Source organism: Pelodiscus sinensis, chromosome 2, assembly GCF_052426305.1.
Source record: "Pelodiscus sinensis isolate ZL-2025 chromosome 2, ASM5242630v1, whole genome shotgun sequence".
NCBI lineage: Eukaryota > Metazoa > Chordata > Testudines > Trionychidae > Pelodiscus > Pelodiscus sinensis.
Window position 1 is genome coordinate 220,902,179 of NC_143053.1, and position 7,409 is coordinate 220,909,587.

The 7,409-nt window shown below is 43.1% G+C and overlaps 1 long non-coding RNA gene across 1 annotated transcript; it reads right to left on the reverse strand.

Moving 5' to 3' along the window:
* Positions 1-475: 475 nt before the first annotated feature.
* On the reverse strand, positions 476-6,376 carry LOC112545179 (uncharacterized). Its single transcript, XR_003088618.2, has 3 exons — positions 6,218-6,376; positions 2,776-2,857; positions 476-779 (listed from the first exon to the last, which is right to left on the reverse strand). It is a non-coding gene; the product is annotated as an uncharacterized LOC112545179 (long non-coding RNA).
* Between the last annotated feature and the right edge of the window lie 1,033 nt (positions 6,377-7,409).

Consider the following 7,409-nt stretch of genomic DNA (forward strand, 5'->3'; position numbering starts at 1 on the left):
CAATCTATATTTATTTACAGGGCCGGCTTTAGGCCAATTCCCCCGAATTGAGCCCTGCGCCTAAGGGGGGGGGCGCCTAAGAAGGCCCTACTCCTGGGCTTGCGGCGCATGTGCGGTGCCCCGGAGCTCAGGCGCATGGTGCGAGTGCAGCCCCGCCCTCGCGAATTGGGCCCCGCACTTCCTAAAGCTGGCCTGTTTATTTACTACAACCCATGTATGAGTGTGGATGGAGATCTGCATGAAGTCAAAAGGATAGAAACCATTTTTGAGTTAGAGGCCAAACCAAAATATCCAATCAAGGTGGGTCATTCACAAACTAGCACAAAATCAGTGTGGCAAATTTAGAGTAAAGCTGGCAGCTTTCCGACAAACCCACATAAACAGGCATTATCCTGCTATCATTAGTAAGAGCACACATGCAGTGACTGAAAGCAGAATGCATACTGGCCATGTGTACATTCAAATCTTTATGGGACTCTACTTTATCTTTTGTAGCTTTAAAACTTTGAATTTTTCCTTCTCAAGTTTTTCTTTTATTCTCTTTAGAAACTTCACTGCAGTCCAAAAATATTCCTCTTTCTCCAGGCTTACCTTCTAGTCTGTTTTGAAAATGTAGCTGTTTTCTTTGATTCTAAGAAGCACACAAACCATGGATCATCCTTGTTACTACATGTATTGACATAAAAAAGCATCATGCACAGAGGGCATGAAGGCAGTACAGCTCTATGCATAGGGTTTTGATATTCACTTGTGCTCCTTCTGCTGACTGGTTGCCCAAACTGCAAGATAAACAGTGGGGACAAGTATTACTCACATACATACATACTCTCAGAGCTCAGCAAGATATGACGTTTAAAAGATTATCTGAGCACTGGCACTGTAAAATATAGACAGACACATCCACCTTCCTGAAGACTTTACTGTCTGGAAGGTTATATGTCTCATCCCAGTGAAGTGCAGACATGGAGAAGTTGGGAAGCACCATGCAACATAAAGAAAGGGGGAGACGTTGGCTTTTCATGGGGTTTTTGCATCCATAGACACTTTTTAAGGGCATAGAAGATATAGGTTTTGAGGAGGGATTTAAATGAGAGTGGTGGTTTGACATACTGGGTTTGTAAGTCACCATATCCATAGGCATGTTGTGGCAAAATATATTTAGACAGGAATAGGAGAAAGAAGTGAATGGAGCGTTGAGGATGGTGCCTTTTACAAAGCAGAGAGAGGAGGTAAAACAGGAAGTGATACTGGCTGAGGCCAAGATGTGGAGAGTCATGAAGGTGAGGGCATTTAACTTAATACACATCTATCAAAGGCATGCAAGGAGTGGTGACAATGCACTCAGATTGCTGTGTAAGGAAAAGATGTTCGGCAGCTGCATTTGAGAGGTTCTGGAGTAGGAGAGAGGCCAATGTGGAAATCAGACAGTTCAGAGGAAGAGGAGAGGCTGGTAAGTGAGGGTTCAAGATGCATTTTGGCTGCATAATTCCATTTACTTCAATGGGAATTTCCCACATAGAACACATTAGGAATACAGAAACTGTCATGGATGGGGCTGTTTAAGTCCAGAGATAAATAGGTACATCCCTTAGCATTTGGAACATATTCTTCAGCAGCCATAGTGTAACATTTGTAAAGAAGGCGCAAAATCTCAGCTAAACCGCTCGGCACTGTCCCTTTAAAGTAACTTTTACATGATCACTCTTTTTATTTTGTTGTTGTTGTTATCAATCATTCCTCAATCTGTACAATGTCAAAAATGCTAGGTAAGCTCTGGTAACACATCAAGCTACGGTACTGGCAGCTAGCATCTGCTAAACCTTTTTTAATGTCACTTTGCCGCAAACAAATCAAAATTTTGTAGTTCCTAAAAGATATGTCATAACATTCCTGCTGTTGGTTTTAGAATGTGGGCCAAATTCTTTTTGCCTTCCTAATAGTCCTCATCCCAGTGAGGTGCAGAATTTAGCCCATACTTAATAACCAAAGATTTTCAGTAAAAAGACTTTTATGGATCTTCTTGAATAAAGCAACAGTTGAAAAAGTCTGATTCTAAAGGGATAATAAATGTATAATTTTGTAATAAGCCCTTACAAACTGATTATCTCACTTTACAACTGATTTAAGGTAACATTTTAAAAAATCACTGGGCTGCAGCTAAAATTGTTTCACAGGAGATTATTTATATTATATGAAGCAATGAAATTACTAAAAAGTCTACCTTTTTTGTATGTCTGCTCTGCTGAAATTACTTCAAATTACTGTCACTCACTCTTGTACAGAATTTTTTTTTTGCCATTAGATATTCATGACAAATATAAAGCTACAGTCTCTCTGCAGGGAGCAAGAATTGTTTAGCTAGATGAGCAGTGGTTGTGGCATAATGTGGAGTAAGGTTACCTGAGAACTAAGGTCCTTTCCCAAGTCATGCTGTGGTGTTAATCCACATGGAGTTATGTCTTCTTGGAACATGGCTAGATAATGGTTAGAAACTGCAAGCCAGTCTATTATCTGGCCTATCCCCTGTACAAGCTGACACTTTCATAGTTTTCCTTCCTATGAAACAATTTAATTGAGTCCCTGTTAGTTAGTGGCAAAAAGTAATAAGGCTAGAATATCACATAGTGTCGGTTCATGTAGAGCTCTAAGCTACACCAGCTGAGGACTTGGTGAAATTGCTGGTAATTAAAAAGTGAAGGCGAAATCATTTCCTACACCCATGGAGGTTGAGAGCAAGAAAATCTGGCAGATTGTGGATGGAAAGAGGGTGACTACCTTGTTGTAGTATTCTCTCTAACTCCTCAGATACCTTTCCATGGGAGTTCAGGATCAGCAGTTGGGCCATGTTAATCTGTATCTGCAAAAAACAAGGAATCCTGTGGCACTTTAAAGGCTAACATTTATTTAAGTATAAACTTTTATTGAAGTAAGACTATGCCCACAAAAGCTTATACCCAAATAAATCTGTTAGTCATTAAAGTGACATAGGACTCTTAGTTGTTTGGAGAAGAGTGGGTTTTTTTCCCATGGCTTTATTCACCTTGCTTCTCTCCCCTTTGTGAGATCACACTGCAAGTTATTTCTGACTGAGTCCTATAGTTATAGCCTGAGCCAACTTCCATTAAAACTGCGGATAATGTCTGTTGACTTAGCAAAGGACTTTCAAAGACATCCAGTTCACAATGACTTTCAATAGGAATTGAATGCCTAATTTCCCCCAGCACCTTCAAAAATCTCCCCTCTCTGTTAATGAGCTTCTCTCTCTCTCTCTCTCTCTCAAAAAAAAAAAAAAAAAAAAAAAAAAAAGAACAAAAGATGGTCAGGTAAATGGTAGGAGGAGAGGTTCAACATGTAGTCAATTTGCCTGTCAAGCACCACTAATGTATGTTTATATTTCTGAATAGAAATCCACAGAATCCAAAATCCCCATTCATCATTTCTTCTGGGGTAACATCTGTGCAGGAAATCCATCCACCTATATCAACTAACACTCCTTCTTTCCAGCCATTCACCATCAAAATGCACCACACAAAAAAATCTTCTCGCTCCTCAGTCCCATAAAGAATTTTTATGTTCGTTGACCACCCCATCAGTGCAAGCCTGGGAAGCTTTACAGGATGGCCATATCACCCACAAAGCTATCTTAGACCTCTCAGGAGATGGGAATGTTCAGGGCCCTAACTCAAGATGTGGGAGACTCTTGTTCAGTGTCCTACTTAGTGAATGACTTCCTGTGTGACTTTGGGCAAGTCCTATGGGGATGATGGCACTTGCTTTATGAAGAATGTTACAAGTACAGTGATGATTGTGAGGTCCTCAGAGACTACCCAGAAAGGGACAGAGGAGAGTATGTAAGGGTATGCCTACGCAGCAGCATTATTTCAGAATAACAAAATGCACATCTACACAGAAAGCCATTATTTTGAAATAATGTCGAGATGAAGGACTTCTTACTCTGACTCCTGTAACCCTTATTTCACAAGGAGTAAGGGAAGTTGAAGGAAGAGTGTTCTCCCATTGACTTCCTTCTGTGTAGACAGTGCTAAAAGCTGAATTAAGCTATTTCAACTTCAGCAATTGACATAGCTGAAATTGCATATCTTAATTACAATTTTGCCCTGCTGTGTAGATGTGCCCTAAGTGACCTAGATATATTCATGTTATTAGCAGAAAGAAGCCAATCCACTCATTTCTTTCCTGCCCCATACTCAAAATCACAAGACATATTGGCCTCCCAGAATCCTAGTGAAGGAGCATCCATGAAGCCCCAGAGAAGAGAAGACCATGTTCTTGATCCACAGTTTACTGACATTATCCAACCAGTCTGCAGGCCTCTTGACTCATGGAAGTCAAGGGGATGATCTGACCATGAGTTTTGTGGGAGGCTTTGATTCTTGCCTGTAATAGCATACTTAAAGTACTAACCATTAGTCTATCAAGGAGAATATGCCTTGAAGACAAAGTCAATTTTTATTTGAATCTATTCCTTCTCAGCAACAGCTTTTGTGCACTAGATATCACTTCTGTTTCCCAATACTGTTCGCTTGGCCTAATCATCACCTTTTATCTCACCAGTTCTTTTTACTGCATTTACTCTCATATGCATGGTCCATGCGGCCTGGATGAGATGATTTGAGTGTCTTCAGAAGAAAAGTCAGCTCATCATTTACAAATTGACCTAGGAAGACCAGCTTCCAGAATATAAAGCTCTATTATGTGTGCTCATACTTAATTTTACTTAGAAATTAATTCTTCTGCTCTAGGTAAGCCTCAATACTGGTAGAAAGCCATTGTTCCTTTTCAAGTGATATTCCTGTGGGTGCGCCACTGTAGGGCTACATCTACACTGGCACCCTTTTCCGGAAATGCTTAAAACGGAACAGTTTTTCCATTATAAGTATTTCCGGAAAAGCGCGTCTACATTGGCAGGATGCTTTTCCAGAAAAGCACTTTTTCCGGAAAAGTGTCCGTGCCAATGTAGACGCGCTTTTCCGCAAAAAAAGCCCCGATTGTCATTTTCGCGATCGGGGCTTTTTTGCGAAAAAGACTACTGTGCTGTCTTGCACCAACGGGAGCAGCATAGTTTTTCCGGAAAAACAATGACGATTTTACATTAGATCATTATTGCTTTTCCGGAAAAGCAAGTGGCCAGTGTAGACAGCTCGCAGCTTATTCCGGAAAAGTAGCTTGAAAGTAGGACTAAGGGATCTTTTGGAAAAGGGCTTATTTTCCGGAAAATTGCATCTAGACTGGCACTTTTCTCTGGCAAAACCCCGAGCCGGAAAAAAGCGGCAGCCATGTAAATGCAAATGCCGCGGGGGATATTTAAATCCCCCACGGAATTTGCAATTCCGACTGGTCTCATTAGCATCCCTTTTCCAGAAAGGGGTGCCAATGTAGACACAGCCATTGAGGTGAACTTCGATAGGTCCTCTCATACAATGCCGGGTTCGCTGGGTTTTAAAAAATGGAACACATGTTGCGAGGCCATGCCGGTGTTGGACGGCCATTCGGCATGTATTAGATGCCTCAGAGAAGCCCATGTGCCTCAGATATGCCTGCATTGTTCTAAGTTCACAGCTTGTGGAGATAGGGAGATGTGGTTACACATGCTCCTCTTTAACAAAGCGCTGCAGCCTGTGGACAATGTTCCACCTAAGGCTCAAAAGTGCAGAGCTTCTTCCCTGACTACGGGGTCCGTGTCGAAGAAGTGCTCTTCGCAGGCACGCTCCTTGCCACCAGTACCAGTGAGCAGGATCAGCACTGCGGATAAGCTGGGGACTTCTGGCACTACTTTGCCACATTCCAGGGCACTCTTGGACCCAAAGAGGTGGCACTGAGCACCGTCCGTGCCAACAGCAGGAAAGGATCCCAGGCACTCGGCACTGAAGGTATCAGCAAAACTAGCAGCCACACCGGCAAAGCCTCCGGCACTGATGTCGTGCCCCAACTGACAGCATCAACACCACCAGCTGCGCCGATACGAGCATTTCACCTTTCCCCGGCACTGGACACACTGGATACACCTCCAGAACCAAAAAAGGCACGGACAAAGTCAATTAAAGCACTCAGTCCTAGCCCTTCACCAACTTTCTCACTGGCACTGTCTCCCTCACCACCAACACCAACATCATTAATATTACACCACCGCCTCTACTACCAACACTCAGACATGCATTTCATTGCACCGTTCATGCGTGGCATATGTCCCGCTCACCTCTCCCTTCATCGAGGGACTCGATGACTTTTCACTCTCCAACTCCATCAGGTCGTGATATGCGCTGGGAGGAACACAGAAGTGCATATTCCTCTAGGCAGGGTTCACCAAGACATCAGTATCATGACCATCATAGATACTATTATGACTGATCATACTGGTCACATGACCACATGCCAGGATTACCCTCTGTTGCTACTGATCCCGGCACACACACAGTGAATCATCCCCTCTGACCATCCTTGCACAACTCAGCCAACCTCATGTGCCTGCCTCCCCACCACACCAATTAGAGCTGGAGGAAGGTCAACTTTCCAAACCGTAGGAGCAACAGCTGGATACATCACCCATGGACCAATCCTCCTCTTCCCCAGATGAGGCCGTCATCCCTGGAGATACGTCTCCCCCGGACGACCTCAAGAAGTTTCAAGAACTGTTTAAAAGAGTGGCTGCTAGCCAGGAGGTCCAGTTAACAGAAGTCCAGGTGAAACAACATCATCTCCTCAAGAATTTACAACCATCCCAGCATGCAAAAATAGCGTTCCCAATTGATGAAGCAATTATGGAATCCACTGAGGAAATATGGCAGACCTAGCTTCTGCACCCCCTACAAACAAGAGGGCCAACAAAAAATATTTTGTTCCAATCAAAGGTTCAGAGTTTTTGTTCTCACACCTGCAACCAAAATCTCTGGTCATAGATGCAGCGCAGCAGAAGGCAAAAACTCCACAGTATAAGAATGTTGCAGTGGAGAAAGATAGTAACCGTATTGATCTTTTTGGCAGAAAGATATATTCTTCTTCGACACTTTTGTTACATGTTGCCAGCTATGCGGCGCTGCTGTCGAATCATGACTTTGACAACTATACTAAACTCGCAGCATTGATGGAACATTTGCCTGATGCAAAAAGGCCCATTTTAAAATCCGTTGTCCACGAAGGATACACCTCTGCCAGAACTGGGCTGCAAATTGCATTGGATGTGGCAGACACGGCAGCTCGCTCCACAGCCACCGCTATAGTTATGAGGAGGTCCTCATGGCTTCAGAATATTGGAGTTCCACAGGAGTTTTAGACTAAGGTGGAGGACCTCCCACTCGACAAACAAAAGTTGTTTGCTGAAAAAACAGATGAGGTCCTCCACTTGAACAAAGACTTGAGGACCACTCTCTGAACCCTGGGGATGTATACGC